We start from the raw sequence: 20,490 nt of genomic DNA, 5'->3' as shown, positions 1-20,490 counted from the left end.
GACCATCAGCTAGATTGGACACTGATGAACGTAAACTAAGCAACTCATGGGTGGGAATGGAAGGAAGGAATGAGTGAAAATGGGAACAGACGTTACTAAAAAGGAAAGTTATGTATATATCGTTGGAAATGGAGGAAATTATTGTATTGTTAAAGTTCCTAGACTTACTAAGCTATGTAGAGTAGAATAATTTTCATCACTGCAAAAGTTAAAATGTGTACTGTGGAATACAGTAGTAACCTAAACCCAATCCAAAAAAAAAAAAAAAATCACTAAGCAGATGCCAACATCTTGATCTTGCTAAAAAAAAAAAAACCAGATCTGTGACTATGACTCAACCTTTAGTGTAAATTTAAATATGATGAACTAGAACCAGAAAAGCCACCTAGAGACCCAAACTCAGTTTGGCCAGTCAGTCTCTAGGCACAAACACATTTAAAGATGCATATGGGTAATCTTGGATTGTAGGGAATGTAGGAGTCTGTAGTTACAATGTTAGTTTCAAATACCCTAAGGGCCTTAGCGGAAAGGAAACTACTAATCCATACTTAATAGAGAAGTCTTTCATCTGTGATGTTTGTGTGTGTGTGTTTTGGCTCATTGTTGGTGTTCTGACTTGAACTTGGTGTGAGTGAGAGGCTGTCAACTATCCTTTAGCTCTTTTTTCTCTAGGCTAGCACACTACCACCTTATGCCACAGCTCCAATTCCAGCTTTCTAGGTGAACTGGAGAACTTACCTGGCCCGGCTGGCTTTCAATTTTGATCCTCAGATAATCAGCCTCCTGAGTTGCTGGGATTACAGGCATGAGTGACCAGCACTGGGATGCAATGTATTTGTAAGTAATAGGAGAGCACGTCACTTTACATACCTCATTTGTCTCTAATTTTGATATTCATCTAAGCATCAGGTATGGCATGCAAAAAACCCTCTAGTGACAAGTTCTAAAAACTCATAAGTATTCCATCTAAATGAATGATGATAGCTTTTTTATTTAACAGCCAAGTTTGTGGTATATGTAATGTCCCATATTGTATATGATGTTTAGTGTCATGAGTGATGAAAATCTGAGTGAATAACAATGTATTTTTCAACAGTCAGATTCACTGAGGAAGCTTGATCTTAAAAAGAAAGTGCAGTCATTTCTTATTTTATTGGATGTCAAAGTATCTTTAAACAATATATATGTATGTATGAATATATATGTACAATAGTGAGATTGCATAAAATTAATAAGAGGAATCATCACATGTAGATCTGGATGACATGCAATCCAAACTAAAGGTCAACCAGACAGAACCTAATTTGCAGATAAAATTAGGAATACAGATTTCAAATAATTGAGAGAGTAGTTTGAGAAGTTCTGACATTTATTTTGTTGTACTTTTTATCATGAAGTTTAAACCAGAACATTGGATCTGAACTCCTTGATAGGTGGGAAGATGTTCAGCCCATACTTTGGGCCATCCCTTCCTTCAATATCCTTTCCACTGAGATAATTTCCAACTCCTTCACGTTAGCAGAAATGTGCTGAGAATGGGCTGGGAATATGGCCTAGTGGGAACAGTGCTTGCCTTGTATACATGAAGTCCTGGGTTCTATTCCCCAGCACCACATACACAGAAAACGGCCAGACGTGGTGCTGTAGCTCAAGTGGCAGAGTGCTAGCCTGAGTAAAAAGCCAGGGACAGTGCTCAGGCCCTGAGTTCAAGCCGCAGGAATGGCAAAAAAAAAATGTGCTGAGAAACACAGCACAAGGTTTTCTCTCCTTCCCATTTGTCTAGCAATGCTACAACTATGTCAAAGGTGAGTGCCTGGGTATGCAGCCTAAGGCATTTGGGGCTCCTGGGTCCTCCTCAGTACATTGGTGTCTGTTGGTCAGGCCCTCAGAATCCTCCTAATGTTTGTCCTTAAATATCTCCTTTGGGCAGAGTAATGTAGGAGCTCCTCTTAAGTCAAATCATCATGATAGCCCTGATAACTTACATAAAATATATGGAAACATGTATCATTCACCTCAAAAGTGCCTGGCCCATGTGTCCCAGATACGTAATCCCAGCTTGTTAGGAGGCTGAGAACAGAAGACAATTGTTTGAAGCCAGCCCAGGCAGGAAGTCTATGAGACTCTTACTGACTCCCCCAAAGTCAGCTGTGGAAATATGGCTCAAGGGGTAGAGTGCTAGCCTTGAGCAAAGAAGCTCAGGCACAACACACAGACCCTGAACTTTTCACATGTGCCTGCTTATCTAGTGTGTTTTTAATTTGCTTAATAGAATATATTCATGTTTTTGTGTTTGGATGATGGAATATTCCCAGTAGACTCCTGCTTTTAAAACTTTGTCCCCAGTGGACTGGGCTGTTGTGGAACACTTGTAGACTCCTGGGTGGAGGAAACAGGTCATTTTGGGTTTGTCCTTGAAGGCTCTCCCAGGAATCTCTTCTGCTCTCCCCCCTCTTCCCTCCAGTCTTACTCCCTCCCCCTCCGCTCTCCTCCCTCCCTTCTCTCTGTCATTTTCAGTGTCTCCCTCAGCCTCCTTCCTGGCTGCTAGGAGGTGTGGTAATTCTCTGCTCCATATTCCCCCTGTGGTCATGTTGTGTGCATTGCATGGGTCTCAGGAATGGAGAGCAGAATCCTTTGAAGTAATGAATCAAAATAAATCCTTTGTCCCTTAAATTGTCTGTGTCTGGAATTTTTATTACAGTGATGGAAATCAACACCAAGGTGGAAAAGGTTTACAAAAGCTGGAATCCAATTAGCAGTGGGTGCATTGCTGATGAGCACGGAGTGTCTGGTGGTTGAGAAGGGAAGAGATAGGGGGATGAGGTGGGGCAGACGGGGGGATGTCTCGGGAAGAGTGGCCACCAATCTCTCAATGTGGCATTGGAGGAGTTAGCGAGTTTGGAGTGGGGGCTTGGCTCTCCGTTCTTAGCTAAAGCTCATATTGTCCAAAACTCTGCTGCTCAGCAAGTGTCAGCGAGAGAAGCAGAGATGAAGATGCAGGAAGGGCCAGAGAGTCGTGCTCAAGTCCTCCTCAGACTCAGCAAGCTGCCACTTCGCTGGGCTGTGCACAAGACTGGAACAGAACACTCCACCCTCCCCACGGGCAGACCAATAGAACCCGTATATTTACAAAAGTTTAGTGGATGTAAGCAAGTACCTTTCCCAGAGTCTGACTGTGTCTGGGGTTTCTTGAAATGTTCTTCTGAATTACAGGTATTGTATTGGTAAGTCCCTGGTTTCAGCTGTAGTATAATAAATTCACCTGAGTTGGAGACAACAATCAAGTCAAAGGGATAAATTTTGAGGTGGATGCCAGTGTCTCACACTTGTAATCCTAGCTGTTATTTATTTTTCTTGTTGTTGCCAGTCCTTGTCCTTGAACTCAGGGCCTGAGCACTGTCTCTAAGCTTCCTTGTGCTCAAGGCTAGCACTCTACCTTTTGAGCCGCAGTGCCACTTCTGGCTTTTTCTCTTCATGTGGTGCTGAGGGATCAAACCCAGGGCTTTGTGCACTCTACCGCCAAGCCACATCCCTAGCCCCTAATCCTAGCTTAAGAGGCTGAAATATGAGGATAGAGGTTCAAAGACATCCCAGGCAGGAAAGTCCTTGAGGCGCTATCTCCATTATACCACTGAAAACCCCCAAGTTGGGCAGTGGCTCAGAGTGGTAGAGAACTAGCCTGGGAGCAAAAGAGCTCAAGGGACAGTGCCAAAGCCCTTAGTTCAAGCCCCATTATGTACCTAAACAAAAAAGAATTTGCTAAGCATCAGAAAATCTGTGAACATTTGGGCTATCATGTAGACATGTATAAATTGGCTGTTCACCAGTGGCTCACACCTGGAATCCTCAGGGCGCTCAGGCCCTGAGTTCAAGCCCCAGGACGGGCAAAAAAAACAAAAAAGAAAGACAACATCTGAGTTTTGAATTGTGTATTCCATTGCAGGTCCAGAACACAGAGTTCTGTTCTAAAATGCATGTCACTTTTAGAGTAGTTGCAAGGTGTCTTAAAAAATCTAAAGCAGTTCTCAGAGCATATGTAGATAACACATAGCTTCTGGCTATCTGAGCCTCTCTGTAGCCCTCTGGCTTTTTTACATGCAGGCCTTGTCCATGTTTCTTTAGAACCTAGAATTACTTCTACTCTCTTGACGGTAGGTGGCACTCATTCTACATTTCTGCTGTCAATTTGGAGCCATAAAAGGTGTAGAATAAGTAATGAAGAAAATGGCTACTGGTTTCCTTAAAGCCTCATTAATAGGGTTGTAATTTCTCAATCTAATCGCTTAAAATCCTCAGCTTCTCTCCTCTGCCCAGTGGAATTCCGTGGCATGGCACAATCGGGTTGACTGGCACTCCCCAGTCAGGCTGACTGTATCTCAGGGAGGCACAGATAGCTCAGGGCACCCAATGCCAAGGGCTAACACAATTACACTGTAAGTGTGAGCACATTTCTCTATGTGTAAAAGTCACATGCCAAGTCATCACAGAAAACATGGCTGCCTGTGGCCCCGTGAACAGGTGGAGCCCTCGGGGATTTCTCATGGGTTGAGGGTACCTTGTTCCTGCCCTGTCTCCAATTCACTGGCAACAAGCCAGAGCTGGAGCCCTGGTTCAGCCCTGAGTGACAAAGCTAAGGGAAGGTGGCTAGGCTATGACTTCAGCACACACGAAAAGAAGACAAAGTTTATTGCCATCAAGTCAGACGAGTGCTAACGTCATCTTTGAAGAGCTGTTTAAAACATTTCAAAACATCTCATAGTCGTTTTCTTCAGATTTCGTTAGGAGTCTACGGGGAGCCAGTTTATCAGAGCAGGGCAGGAAAGGAGTTCTCACAGCAGAGCTGAGAACTCGTGCCCTTGCAGGAGAAGCAGGTCTCTTGTGATGACAATGGTCTGGGGAAGACACTGCTGTGTTTGGAAACATGGACTCCAAGGCTGGGCAAGTCAGGGCAAAGAACAATTTGCAGTTTGGTGTGGCCCTGATAAGGCAAGAATAATAGCACTACAGGAGGAGTTTGGTGGGTGTCTGTTTCTGAACAAGTCAAAGCAATTTCCTCATACAGATATTCACCTTTGCTCCTAAGAGGGCCAACTGCAGGGCTGCCCTCTGTTCAATCTGCTTCCGGAACACTATGTTTAGACATGTTCTGAGATTTTAAGACTAAAACCTGAAAGACAGAATATGAGGATAACTAACACAGTACCTGCTTGACATTTTTCATCAGATTACCTGTGGTGAGGAGGTTGAACTTTATGACTTTGGGGTGCACTGCTGCTTGAGTAAGCCATGAATTGATACATATTTACTGTAAGTGACCAGAGTGAACACATCATGTTACTCATTATGAAACCAATTGAGTTTGTTTGTTTGTTTGTTTGTTTGTTTGTTTTTGCCAGTCCTGGACCTTGGACTCAGGGCCTGAGCACTGTCCCTGGCTTCTTTTTGCTCAAGGCTAGCACTCTACCACTTGAGCCACAGGGCCACTTCTGGCCATTTTCTGTATATGTGGTGCTGGGGAATCGAACCCAGGGCTTCATGTATACAAGGCAAGCGATCTTGCCACTACGCTATATCCCCAGCCCCCCAAGTTGAGTTTTGATCAGCACTCTTTCTTGCTGAAACTTGACTTTATAGATCATACTGCAGATGGAAGATATTCTAAGTATTTCCTAGCTGTGAGGGTGCGGGAGAGAGACATTGGTTGACACAGCAGGGTTAATTTTGGAGCAGTACAAGTTAGTGTCTAGCAGGGAATCCATTTGTTATGTAGGTCAACCTCTTCCTCTCACAGACATCAGAATCTTGGCAGAAAAGTTTGGTGTGAAGGCAAACTTTTGTTTAAAGCCAGAGCTACAGCTGTAGAACTCAATGCCTGAATACCTGTCTAACTTTTCTATAGTGTTCCTTTTTCTCTATTTTTCTTACTTTATCACTCAATGAATAATGAACAGGCTATGTCTCTGAGAGATGGGACACAATGACAAATCCCATCACTATTTCCATCCGGGAGAAGCTGATGGCTGAGGAAGGGTATTTCCATGTAACATTAAAATCTGGATCAACATAACATTAAGCAGCTCAAATTTCTGAGATCCAAGAGAAGATCTGGAGAGCTTCGCTCCTGGGACCTCACCAGCATTGTGGAGCATCTTCTGTTTCGCTCTTGCAGCAAGTGCCTAGTTCTTGAAGTACACTCTTCTCTTACAGCAGAAGGGCTTCAGCTCAGATCTGCAGCCCGCGATCCTGACTTCGAAGGTAAGGCATTCTGCTTCACAGCGCCCGTCCATTTTCATACAGCACAGTCTTCTATAAGTTCCTTCCCTGGCTGTGTGAAGGAAGCGGTTGGTTATGAGTTACTAGAAAGGGACGCAAAGCTGTGTCACAAGTCTCCCATCAGAATTCCTCTCACATAGGCATCAAAAGATCAGGAATGTATGTATTACCTGAATACATCGGTCTGAGCTCAGACCTCCAGTAAAATAAATGCAGGATCTTTAGTAGTTAATTAGGAAAAATTAAAACCTATTCATTCCCAAAAAACCACACATGCATTTTATATGCAAACAAGTGCAATTATGGTTATATTATACTAATAGAATAATTCTTGTGATTACACTAGCTGCATACTTTCTATCTTGAATAAACAATCTGTCCCAAAAACTATTTCCAATCCTGGTGCTGGTGACTCACACCTGTAATCCTAGCTACTCAGGAGGCTGAGATCTAAGGATCATAGTTCAAAGGGAGCCAAGGCAGGAAAGTCTGTGAGACTCTTATCTCCAATAAACTACTCAGAAAAAGTGTGAAGATGGTCTGTGGCTCAATTGGTAGAGCACTAGCCTTGACCTGAAGAGCTCAGGGGCAGCAGGCAGGCCCAGAGTTCAAGCCCAAGGCTGGTCAAATGAATTCCAAATTTAGTGTCTGATAGAGAAAAATGTAATTCTGTGCAATTTATATTACAGGCAGATAAATGATAGACCATGCACATTGCCCTGTGTTTGTGGAGTTTTATATACAAAGCAAAAATAAGTGCATGCTAGTCTTCCCCATGCTGTTCTGCAAAGTCATGTCCTACATCTTCTGAGCCAGCCTGTCAAGCACCCTACCAATCAGCCGTGCCGGCAACAGGGCTGACAGCAGACTAAGCCCCAGCAAGACTCGGTGAGGAGTTCCTCACACAGCACATGCAACTCACTGAGTTTTTTACTCTCCCATTTCAGTCCCTTTTGCTCTTCAGTTTCCTTACCATACCACATTAGTTCCTCTGGTCTTTATTCTAACAAACAGCTCTGTCAGTCTTCACCATGGTCATATTATCATTCCCATGAAGAGAGGAAATTGCAGCCCAAAGTTCAGCTTGTGAGGATCAGAATTAAGATTCCAACCCAGGTGGTTTGCGTTGCTCTTGATCATCAGATGTAGTCCCAGCTCTGAGCCTCTCAGATCATCACGGCAGTGAGGACCAGAACGAGTGGTCTAGTGCTGGTTCTTACTGGATTCCTATGAAACACACATTGCTCAGTTTTGAAGAAAGCATGTGATTCAACACCTACTTCTCCACATAATCTGTAGTCCTGTAAGGAATGGGTGGAGAAGACAGCCCCAAATGTCTTCCTCTTACCTTAACCCACTGTCTCCCATCTGTAGAAAGAGACTACAGGCAGATATTTAGTCCCTGATGTTCTTTTTTTTTTTTTTCTTTTTTCTTTTTTTTTTGCCAGTCCTGGGGCTTGGACTCAGGGCCTGAGCACTGTCCCTGGCTTCTTTCTGCTCAAGGCTAGCACTCTGCCACCTGAGCCACAGAGCCACTTCGGGCCATTTTCTGTACATGTGGTGCTGAAGAATCAAACCCAGGGCCTCATGTATATGAGGCAGGCACTATTGCCACTAGGCCATATCCCCAGCCCTAGTCCCTGATGTTCTAAGCGAGGGCTTCAAGCATGCAGACACCCATCTCGGGCCGACCTTTAGTGCTTGGTCCTTTCTTTCAAAAGGTCACTGTGAATACCACTCCTCAGGACAACTTTCTGCAACTCTTAGGTCGAACCAAGCTCTCATTTCTGTGGCTTTTCTTTATGCTTTGTATCTTCTATGAAATTTATGCTGCATTAGGGAATTGGTGTATTGTTTTACATATTCATACCTTTAAAACTTACTGAATGGTTTTCTCTTAGAATCCATTTATTTTTCTCACCAGCAGAAATAATAGGATAATTAACTTGAAGCAATTAGAGGCAAAGACTTGAATAGTGTGTGGGCTAGCAGGGCAGTGGTTAAATAAGTAGCGTTTATGAGAGTGCAAGGCCGAGAAGAACGCTGCCTTCCAGCCGGGAATACGCTATTCTGTGTCTCTGCCTAGACTTCTCCTGTTTTGGTTTGTTTTTGCTTAAAGTTCATTTCAAGAATCATTGCTCCCATAAGGCCCTTTTCTTTCTCCCTCCAGATTTTACACATAGCTTACCCTCCTTAGAGTTTCATTTGTCATTTGTTAACTAGTGCCTAGCAAAATTACTTAAGTATTACAATATGTAATGATGAATTTTCTCAAATAAATACTGAATTCCATAGAGACAAGCATTTTGCCTCCTCTAATTTTTCCCCCATTTACTTCTTATACCCGTGACTTTCAACAGGAGATGCTACTTGATTTACTGTTGAAAGCTGTCTCTAGAAACTCACGGCCAGTTATATCACTGAAGGAAAATCATTATCAAAGTTGGTGCAAAGCTAAGATATTTTATGGATCACATTATAAGCCAACATTTTCCTATATTTCAAGCATCTAATTGGAGGTTTCTTTACTTATGGTCAAGGAGATTCCACCAATAGCATTCTCCTGTGGATACTTTTGTGGTGAGTTGGACGTAAGCACTGTATGTTGAATTTTCTAAGAAGCCTTCTGGAAAGCCATTTCCTAAAACTCGGCACAAGAGCATTTCGTGCACTTCCATCTTGGAAAGATAAAGCCAAATCACAATCACAGCACACATTTCCAAAGACATTTTGTTCCCATTCTTTTTCTTTTGTTGTCATTGTTATTTTTTAATTAGAAGTTTATTATCTTCAAGTACTATACAAAGGGCTTACAAGTCAATATGTCAGTTCATGAGTTCATTGTATCTTGATTGATATCACCCCCCTCTTCATTGTCCCCTATCTGGCCCAACCTCACCCCTCCATTCAATTTTCCTAGTTTCATAGGGAATGCATTGGATATCATGGATGAATTCTCCCTGCTTCTTCTCTCCATTTGTTTACTCCCCTTCTTGGCTTCCCCATGCGCGTACCTGAAGAACCAGCTTGCTGCTATTGATTTTGTTAGAATATAAGTAAGTTGTTCAGAAGGGCTATGCCATTTGACTTCTGCCCTGGATACACCATACTTCAGTTCATAGGCTGGTGTCTGTGTGCATATGACCTTGTATATGTTTACACAAATATTTATCATTTGGATCTAACTTCCACATAACAGTCTCACATACTTTTCTAGTTGGGCTGGATCTAACCTGTGATCCTCAGATCTTTGTCTCCTGAATGACTGGGATTAGAGGTATGATGTGCCACACCAGAGACCATGCTTTCTTGATCCATTCATCCCCTGAAGGGCATGTTGGCTGTTTTCATACCTTTCACCCTATTGTGAATAGTGCAGCAATGAACATGGTTGTGCAAGTGGCTTTCCCCTATCTTGAATTTTATCCTTTGGGATAAATGGTGAATTTAGGGTAGATGTCTTAGGTTTTTTAAGGAATCTTAAAATGCCTTTACACAATGTTGAAACCAAAAGAGATGAATTTTCAAGTAATGAGGAATTAGTATATATTTTCTAGTGTGTGAGTGTGTGTGTTTGTGTGTGTGTGTGTGTTTGTGTGTACATAAAGCTGAGTATCTCTGGGAGCTTCATAGGAAAGAAGAGGACATTAGATTGGAAAGACTTAGAAGGAGAAGAGGAAGGAAAGAGAGTTAGGGAGGGGCAGCGTGTGATGAGCTGAGAATCCACAGGAGGAACTGCTCCATCTGTAAACCTCTGACTCAAGATTTGGCAGGAGGTCAGACAGTACCACAACACAACCATGACCTTCACATCTGAACAACTCTGAGACACACACAGGAGACGCCTATAAGAGAATCTTTAACAAAAATAATTTTAACAAAACAACATAAGTGTAATAGGTAGAATGAGTAGAAGTTATCTCAGCTTCACGATGCTCCTCAGCCAGCAGCATTATCCTTTCTGTGGAGACCTGGGCAGGACAAACATCCACAAGTAGTTAATTTCACGCTATGAACACATAAGATCAAGTGCTCACTTCCCTGAGGTTCATAAATGAAAGGAATAGTCTAGGTTGCATGAGAGTTACATTTTATATATGTCTTGACAAGCAGTTGACCGCCTATAAGATAATAGACTCAAATTAAAAGTTGAATCACAGACCAGGAGTGAAGAGTTCCCACATTAGTTCCACAAGAATAATCTAAATAGCCAACGAAGAAATGAAGATGACAATCGAGAGCCATGAGGAATCCCTGTCCACAGTCATGGCTGGAATGGTAAGAAGGGAGGAGATGTGCTTGTAAGTGGCAGTTCTGGCGGGAGTTGACTCCTGCGAGTGATGATGGGACCCCGGGGGACATACCCTGAGCCCGTCCTTTCTCTCCTTTAACCACTTTGCCATCAGACATTTTATTGACTGCCTTCCTGAACTCGAGAAGCATGGCAAATTACTTGGAGAAAGTGGAATAACAAGGCTACTAAGTCAGGACACATGAGACAGGACCGTGTCTCCATGATGCATGGTGAAATCTCGACTGGATACCAGATGTGCAGGTGCCTTGACTGTTGACTTCCTGCGTACAAAACTAGGATAAATAAAATGGTCATGTATGCTTTTTGTTTTACATCCCCAAACAGAGTAAGATATAATCCTACCTAAGAAACAATTGTTTTCCTAAGTGAAGTAGTAAGAGATGAATTGGGCTGGGCACTGGTGGCTGACACCTATCATCCTAGCTGAGATCTGAGGATCACAGTTCAAAGCTAGCCCAGGAAGGAAAGTCTGTGAGACTTTGCTCGAATTACCCACCAGACTAAAAACAAAAAAAAAAAAAACAGAAGCAGCACTTTGGTTCAAGTGGTAGAGCACTAGCCTTGAGCTAAGGAGCTCAGGGACAGTTCCCAGGCCCAGAGTTCAAGTCTCATGACCCTGTCCCCCTAAAAACAAAACAAACACATTGGGACACATAAAATATAAGTGATTTTAAAACTGAGAGATCAAGTTTGAGTTCTCTGACTGACCATGTTGACCTTTATTTTGAGAAGTGACAAAACATTCCTTCAAGTAGCAAAGGTAACACATCATTTGTTTACATTCAGTGACAAGTATTTTAAATTACTACCTAGCCATTTTCTTTAAAAGGAAGAGGAGAAATGTAAAATCAGTGTCACAGACATTAACAGAGTGCATGGGGTTGTTTGTTAGACATACTATGAATACTGGAATCAATAAATGGCCATATATTACTGTAAGAGAAATCACGTGGATTAAAGGAATTTTCTGTGTCCTGTAACAATTTATTTATTTATGTTTTTGCCTGTCCTGGGACTGGGACTCAGACCTGAGCACTGTCCCCGGCTTCATTTTGCTCAAGGCTAGCACTCTACCACTTGAGCCACTGCACCACTTCTCGCTGTTTTCCGTATATGTGGTGCTGGGGAATTGAACCCAGGGCCTCATGTATATGAGACCAGCAGTCTTTGCTGCTAGGCCGTATCCCCAGCCCCCTGTAACATTTTTAAGTCCAGTAACATAGAGGTGATGCCACTGCTGTCTCTATCTTCATTCTATAATAAATGGTACATGCAGATAGATACAGAGAAAATGACAGTGGTGTGCCCATCATTCTTTGGCTGCCCACTATAGTTCTAAGTAAAAAGCAACTTCCTCGGCCTCAATGTCTTTCAATAGAAATGGAGATAATAATACCTACTCTCATAGATAACCTTGAGACATACAGAAAAAGTATTACAAAAGAATAAATTATAAAATGCTCTATAAACATACAGCAGTCTCTGAATTATCATTAGGTATTTACTCATGTCTTGATTTTGAAAGAGATATCACAAAACCAAAAGTGGACAAAGAAACAAACACAAGCAGAGAATGAAATTAGGTTGATCCAGAAAAGCCACGAGTGATCTGGGAAGCAGATGTCTTGTCTTCTCTTGTTCTTCCTTGGAGATCTGTCCACCCCCAGCTCTTGGGCTAGAAGAGGGACAGCCCGATAAGTCAGATCGTCCGTCTGCCACAGAAAATGTTCAACTTGCAATTTCCAGCCACTGTCTCATCCTCCATGCACGACTTCCTGCATTTACCCCGACCGAGTCTGCAAGTCTCACACGCAGCGAACTCACCTGGGCCAAGAAGAAGCAGCTGAGATACCTTTGCGGGCAGTCTGTTGGGGAGGGGGAATGTGTGGAAATCCAAAAGAACGGAGAGGGCTTGGATGTGCAAGTAGGTTCAAGAGCCAATCCAGATTTTTCTTCTCTGTTTTGGATTAGCGTATGTTGATTGTGCAAAGTACTTCATACACATGAATGAAACTAGAATAACAAAACCTATTAAATTATTACATTGTCTTAGGAGGGTGGTGAGGGGAGAAAATAATACTAGGGTTGAATTTGATCTAACAATTTTATATACATGCATGGAAATATCATAGTAGTGCAGAGTTGTTGTTTTTTAAATATTGCCTTTTCTTTGCTGTATGCATTTGGGTAGAATTATAAGCAAGAGTAGTCCCAATTTCTGCTCTGTATTTTGATCTTGCATAGGCCAAAAGTCTATGTGTCAGGTAGACAAACTACAAGACTACAAAAATACCTACTAGACAGGACGGGATGCTTGCTAGAACAAAATAAGAGGAATATCATGTAACACTGAGTAGAGGGGCTGGGAATATGGCCTAGTGGTAAAGTGCTCGCCTCGTATACATGAAGCCCTGGGTTCTCTTCCTCAGCACCACATAGATAGAAAAAAAAAGCCAGAAGTGACGCTGTGGCTCAAGATGTAGAGTGCTGGCCTTGAGCAAAAAGAAGCCAGGCACAGTGCTCAGGCCCTGATTCCAAGCCCCACTCCTGGTAACAAAAACAAAACAAATAAACAAAGTAACATGAGAAGATTCTTGGAAATGTCATTAAGAATTTTAGACTCAATTCCTGTTTGGACCTAGTAATAAGCACATTCTCAGTAAATCGTTTGTCACAACTTGCTTATTTGTCCCAGGGACATTCTAGATATATTCTTCATTTTTAAATTTGTTTACTGGTCAAAACAAGTGACATATGACATTCAGGTTATAATAGCACCTACCTATAAGGGTGTTTTGAAGGTTAAATGACAAGGTGCACATACGGATACAAGAGTACCTGGAACATTGATGGAAGTTTATTAGGAGTACTTGTAATATTTCCAAAAGATTTGCAGTTACCCGAGAATATTTGCTTCCATTCTGTCTACAAAGTGCTCTCCTCCTGTAAAACAGATCTCCACAAAGTAAAGTTTGTGGTTGATGCCTGTAATCCCAGCTACTCCGGAGGCTGAGATCGGAGGACCAACCAGGGGAAGGAAGTATGTGAGACTCTTATCTCCAATTAATCACAGAAAGAGCCAGAAGTGGAGCCCTAGTGGTAGAGTGCTATCCTTGAACAAAAAAAGGAGGCCAGGGACAGCACCCAGGCCCATAGTTCAAACCCCAAGATTGGCACAAAAGCAGGGTGTGGGGTGGGGAGGCTGTAGCTACTCATTATGAATGGTTTTCTGTAATAATGAGTTCTCCTTGAACTATCTTCAAGCCTTCTGAGGATTCTGGGTGAACCAGAGGCAAGCAGCCTGCTGCGCCGCATCAGTTTGAGGTTGTGAGAATCAGCTCTGATGGCGTGTCCTGTGGCCGCTCTCATTAGCTGGCACACAGGGAGCCTGAAGCTCTGGGCTGTCATCGAATGGGGAAAGCCAGTGATGCCCAGTCCCGATGGCCAGGACTAGGTTCCCACAACAAAGATTTCTATGTAAATGGAACAATCCAAATACGATTCTGTCAGCGAGGGGAAGAGAGGACAGGCTTTAGTGGGCTGTGATTCAGTCCATTGTGTTTCCTCTACTGCTTTCCTTCTTTGCCTCATCAGACATACATAGCATGGGCAGAGTTCCCAAGAAGAACATACATTTAACCAATGGAACTCACCTCCTGGAAATGACTGGGAAGACTCAAGTCCGGCCTCACTTCCTAAAATTCAGAGCACAGCAGGTTTAGGAAAGAATAGCAATGCAAGAAAATAGCATATGAACAATATGCTCACAAGGGTGCAAGGTGGTTGTAGGGGAAGAACAGAAAGGAACAACTGCACATGCCTGTGATCATACAAAATAATATATGCATCAAAGTGAACTCCAGGCACGAAAACACGAGGGTTTTTTTTTCTTTTTTGCTGTTTTTGTTTTCTCTGCTTTTTGTTCTCTTGTGTAATTTACCTGTCTTTAGGAGAGGAAGGAGGGGCACAGGAATGGAGGGACAATGTGGGCGAATGCGACAGTGGCCCTCACTGAACACTATGTTGAAAATGAAGTCCACTGCTTGTGGGTGGGGATGGGAAGGAAGCACAGGGAGAGAGCAAGGGAAGGGGTGACATTGTCCCAAAAGAAATGCACTCTCTACCTGACTTATATAACGGTAACCTCTTTATAATAGCAATAAAACTTATAAAAAGTTTGACTGGAATTCTGCCTCCATCGGGCCACGAGGCACTCAGCCTTCTCAGAAGGACTCAGTGCAGTGTTTGTAATTACACGAACCATACACACGGCCCCACCAGGAGCACAGTGGAGACGGCCCCAAACTATCACAGCTAGATGTTTCCTTACTGATTTAGTGTTCCTCGCAGAGTACATACACACCCAGACATGGGTCTCCACCCCATGCTGTTCCCCACGCCCCTCTTCCTTCTTGGCAGATTTCCAGAGTCAGAAAATGAACTTGCGGGCTGGCGCCCATTGAGGATTCTGGGCTTTGCGTGGCAAAGCTTGGAAACGCGCTCCCGTGTGACAAGCCTCGCTGATCAAGATGCCATTCACGTTACACACACAAGATCATTCGTCTGGAGGAAGGCATAAATGTGGGTGTCGCTGGCCTCTCCCCAGGGCTATGGTGCCGACACCCCGCAAGCGCGTCTCTGGCCATGAAGACTTTCCTCTTCCTCTCAGCTGTGCTCCTGCTTCTGGCCCCAGGTAAACGGGGGTCTTCACGGCGAAGGCCATCAGGGGGGTGGCGCTCGCAGTGCAGGCACTGGGTGCTATCGGGGGATGGGACGCAGAGGCCCCTCTGCTCTGGTGGGGGCGTGGGGAGCGCTTGCTGCAGAAGGCAGTGCCCTCCGGTGAATCTCCCATCCACCCTGCGGTCGCCCACTGCAACCCAGGAAAGCTTGTCAGCAGCGTGCACGGATGGAAGGATGCCGGCCCAGAAGCCCTTCGGCTCCGGTTCTCGTGCTTCCTAACAAACCAGGTGAACAAAGTAAAGTCAAGGGAAAAGCCAGCCGTAAAATCAAGGGGAAAATGAGAAAATCTGCGGTATATAATAAGAAGGGAATAGGGAGAGAGAGGGGAGGAGGGAGAGATGGAGGGAGAGAGAAACAGAGAGAGAGAGAGACAGACTGGAGGGGTGGGGGGGTGTCTGGAAAAATGGCACAATGTACCTTGTCACCTTTCAATCCGATCCCATAAAGCTGAATACTACAGTAAGATCCGCACAAAATGCAATGCATTTGTTGTCCAGAGTCAGCGCCTTGAAGGAAATCTCTTCTCTACTTCATATTTAATGATTCTCAGAGGGAAAAAATGTGCAGGGCAGACCCATCTTATAAATATTTTATAGACACAGGACTTGAGGGGGGCCGGCAACTTCTCGAAGTCCTACAGGTCAGCATAGTGGAGCCCAGACATCAGTAGCCTGGACCAGGGCCCGTGCTGCCTCGGCAGTGCAGGGAGAGGCACAGTGGGAGTCAGGATTCACCTCCTGGGACACTCGGAGGCCCTGTGTGTCCTTCTCGATGGCAAGGTGCATTCCAGATCCATGCTGGGTCCCAGGGAGCTGAAGGAAGGGCTTCCCAGACCCCAGGGTTGCCAGATCCGCTCCACGCGCTTGTGCTGGTTCAACCCATGTGCATTGCACAGAATGTTCACACGAGCTGCTCGCTTCATGTTCCCATGTGAAGAGAGTCTGTGTTAGAATCTGGGGATTGGGAACTTCAGAATTCCTGACAAATGGGGGCTGGAAATAGGGCCTAGTGGCAAGAGTCCTTGCCTCTTATACATGAAGCCCTGGCTTCAATTCCCCAGCACCATATATATAGAAAACGGCCAGAAGTGGCACTGTGGCTCAAGTGGCAGAGTGCTAGCCTTGAGCAAGAAGAAGCCAGGGACAGTGCTCAGGCCCTGAGTCCAAGGCCCAGGACTGGCCAAAAAATAAAAAAATAAAAAAGAATTCACGACAATGGACTCTGCTGGCTCTGCTGGCTCTCATGAGAGTAGTCAGAGGTCTTTTTATTTTTAAATCTTATTCAACACAAGATTATATGATGTTACATATACAAAATGAAGCCAACATTTTTACCTGACATATGCCCACACGTGCACACACGCAGAGTCTCTGCACAGGAGTCTCTCATGTTCCACTAGGAGTCTGCGGGCACAGGGGCTCAGGAAGGCACAGACACTTCCTAAGCTAGACAGGCCAATGCCAGCTCAGGCATGAACACATGACAGCACTTACCTACCTGGCTGTAAGATTTGCACAGATGTGAATTAGGTGTTTCACGTGTTGACATTCGATGTTCTACGTAGTTGAAAGCAGGCTGCTCTTACAATTGCTACTGATAAAGTGCTAAATCCAGAACTAGAATTCTATCTGAAATAAGTGACAAGTCTTAGGGAGTCAGCTCCAACACCACCTCCCCCTTCTGATCTGAAGTGTGTGTCTTCTGCAATCCACGTTTTGAGGAAATGCGGAGGAGAAATTGGTCCCAGCCATTCCAAGCAGCCTTTTCAGCATCTATTCCACTAAACACTTTCACACAAATGCATGTGCACATGTGAACACACACACTCACACACACAGTCACACGACCTGGGTGAAGCAGACATCCTAGCATTTAAATTAGGAGACTATGGGAAAAGTCAGATTCTTAAAATGCTTCCTATGTTATTTGCCCCATTGAAGTCACATTCTACTGTTGATACTTTGCTCAAATTTCCCCTGCTCACAATTTCTATTTGTTCTTCTTCTTTTTTTTTTTTTGGTGCAGTCCTGGGCCTTGGACTCAGGGCCTGAGCACTGTCCCTGGCTTCTTTTTGCTCAAGGCTAGCACTCTGCCACTTGAGCCACAGCACCCCTTTGGCCGCTTTCTATATATGTGGTGCTGGGGAATGGAACCCAGGGCCTCCGGAATATGAATCAAGCACTGTTGCCATTAGGCCATATTCCCAGCCTGTTACTTTGTATTCATTTCCCTTACTCACATTACATTCTATTCATTTTCCTTACTCCCTACCCTCTCCTCAGACAGATGCAAGATAGACTAGTTCTACATAGTATCACTGCATTTCCTCGGAGTAGAATGTTTTTAGAGATGAGAAATACATTTCACTCTCCCTCCCCTTATATGATAGCTCATCATATATCTTTAATATCTGTATTTCTATAATACTTCTGTGAAAGCTATATTTTTCAGAAGTGGAACTGAAATACAACTTTACAGAACAATATACGTCAAAGAAATGGGCAGAGAGAGTATTTTCCTGAGGGAAGGAAACCATATTCTTCCATATTCAATGTGTAAATATGTTTGCTTGGTGCTTGCTATTATCTGCTGTTTCATCCCCAGAGGTAATGTATAAGCGTGTGTGTGTGTCTGTGTGTGTGTGTGTATCTCACAATCAGTTTCAAGCGTTGGAATATGGCAAGAATTCATTAAATGACTGTGGAACAGTTGCTACAATACTGGCGATTTCCATCTTGCAGCCTGTTAGTGAGAACATTTATTCTTATTCTGTGTTGCCATGTCTAGTGCTATTTTACTGTGGCTGAAGGAATTGAGTCCTTCAATCACAGGACTTTGTGAAAATATCCTGTCATTACTCACTGCAACCCTTCAGGTTATGTAGAGAACATTTCTTCGTGTTGGGTTCTTTGGGAGTGAACCTTGTCCTTTATATATTGCAGACAAACTATCACTTATAGACATCTGCTGTTGAGGCAAAGTTGACCTCTTCTCTCCCCAGAAGAACTGCGAGTGAGGTCAGGAAGCAAGGGCCCCTAAGGTCACCTTCTCATCCAGTGACAAGGCCAGGGCCATAGCTTGCATTCTCAGCTTTATTCTAGTTCCTTCTCTTACAGCTTTCCCTGTTCTCCTCTGCACACTCCAGGCTTTCCTGTGATCTCATTAAGATCCTGTGATCCTCTCTGCTGGCCTTCACAGTGTCTTCCGGTTCCTCCCTCTCCACGCTGGGCTTGCCAGTCCTGTTCTGCCTCTGGTCTTCCCTCCATGTTTAGCAGGAGTGGCGGCTCAGTAAGTGCTCAGGAGGCAGACAGGCCACAAGGGGTGCGCAGAGGCGACTGGGCTGCACTGGGAACAAGGAAGGACCGTGCAGGAGGAGGTTACCCATGTGAGCTGCTCCCCAGCCACCATTTCTGTGCTGATCATGACAGAGCTGGTTTCTTGTTTTATTGAAATACCTTTACATCATCTTGAGAAATGCGTACCCTTCCCTTCAAAGAACAGAGAGCACAGCTGAGGTGATTCTCTGCATGTTCCCTGAGATTCTAAACGTGAGGCGTAAGTTCTTCACGGTGCACAGAGCAGCTTGACACGTGCTCTGGGAAAGCATTTCCAGACCTGCAAAGCTCATGTGACGTAACAGATAGAAATGTGCGTCTCACATGAGCAAACACACACACACACACACACACACGTGCACACATGCTCAGTAATCTACAGATAAAATCCACAGATACTCTTAGTGTTCACAAATAATCTACACGATTGTTCCTATGAAGTCTATACCTACAAGACCTTTTCAACTTAGGGTTTTAGTCTTTCAAATCTTGTGTTCCTTCTGGTTTTTCTGTTTTAGTCATGGGGTTGCTCTTTGCTCTTTCTCCCTCCTACTCTCCATCCCTCCATCCCTCATTCTCTCCCTCCCTCCCTCTCTGCTTTGTCCCCCTCCTCTCTTTTTCTTTTTTTGTTGGTACTGGGGCTTGAACTTGTGTAGCTGGGGTGCTCAAGGCTAGAGCTCTAACACTTTGAGTCACAGCACCTCTTCTGGTTTTCTGGTGCTTAAATGGAGATAAGAGTCTCAGAACTTCCTGCTATGGCTGTGTTTGAGCCATGGTCCTCAGATCCCAGCCTCCTGAGTAGCTAGATTTACAGGGGTAAGGCACCAGTGCTTGGCTGTCATGTGCTAGTTCTTCCACAGATCTTACTAGTGAAGTCTCTCTCTTCCATTTCAAGAGCTCTGTGTTAGAAGTGTGTGGACTTCTACGTGGATTGCATAGCAAATTGACTAGACACAGGAATCAAAGTCATCATATGGGTTTGTTCCTAATGCACTTGCTTTCTAACATATAGTGGATACTCCACAAATATCTCACAAACCAAACTGGCTTTCCATCTCTATTCTCTCTACACTTCACCACAGCCTTATTGTTATCTTTAAGTAGTTAAGGAGTTGCCACTTCATAAAGCAATTTATTAATATGATGGATCTTGATCAATGTCACCCCATTCAACATTCTCACCCATCCCTCTCCTCAGCACAGTCTTGTTCATTTTATTTTATTTTATTTTTTTGCCAGACATGGGGCTTGAACTCACGGCCTGGGCACTGTCACTGAGCTTCTTATGCTCAAGGCTAGCACTCTACCACTTGAGCCACAGTGACACTTCCAGCTTCTTCTGTGTATGTGGAACCTAGGGCTTCATGCATGCCAGACAAGCACTCTGCCACTAGGCTGGCCACATTCCCAGCTGAGTCTTGATAATATTGTAATATACATTAGATTCCCAGCTGCATTCTCCCTATGCCCCACCTCTTTTTCCTATTGCATTTGAAACATCAGACTTGTCCTTAAAGCTGTCCCTTGCTACCCCACCTGAAGTATTATTTACTCGGCCACAGGAGATAGATCACAGCTGCCCACATGGAAGGAGAACCTCTGGATTCACAAGGGATAGTTGTGCTTCGCATTACATATTATGTTGTAAACTTTCAGACCTGTCTGTTTTACCCAAAACTTGTACATTAGCAGTTGTTAAAAATATAAGAAGGATCTCCTATGCTCTTAAATACCATGACTTTTCTACTCTTTCCTTAACATGCAAGGTTCTGAATTCTTAAGAAAAGATGAGAAGATATTCCCACTGGCGTGAAGCAGTGCAACTGT

Source organism: Perognathus longimembris, chromosome 21 (genome assembly GCF_023159225.1).
Source record: "Perognathus longimembris pacificus isolate PPM17 chromosome 21, ASM2315922v1, whole genome shotgun sequence".
NCBI classification, from domain to species: domain Eukaryota; kingdom Metazoa; phylum Chordata; class Mammalia; order Rodentia; family Heteromyidae; genus Perognathus; species Perognathus longimembris.
The sequence above is the reverse complement of the archived record's forward strand: the minus strand, read 5'-3'. Positions refer to the sequence as shown.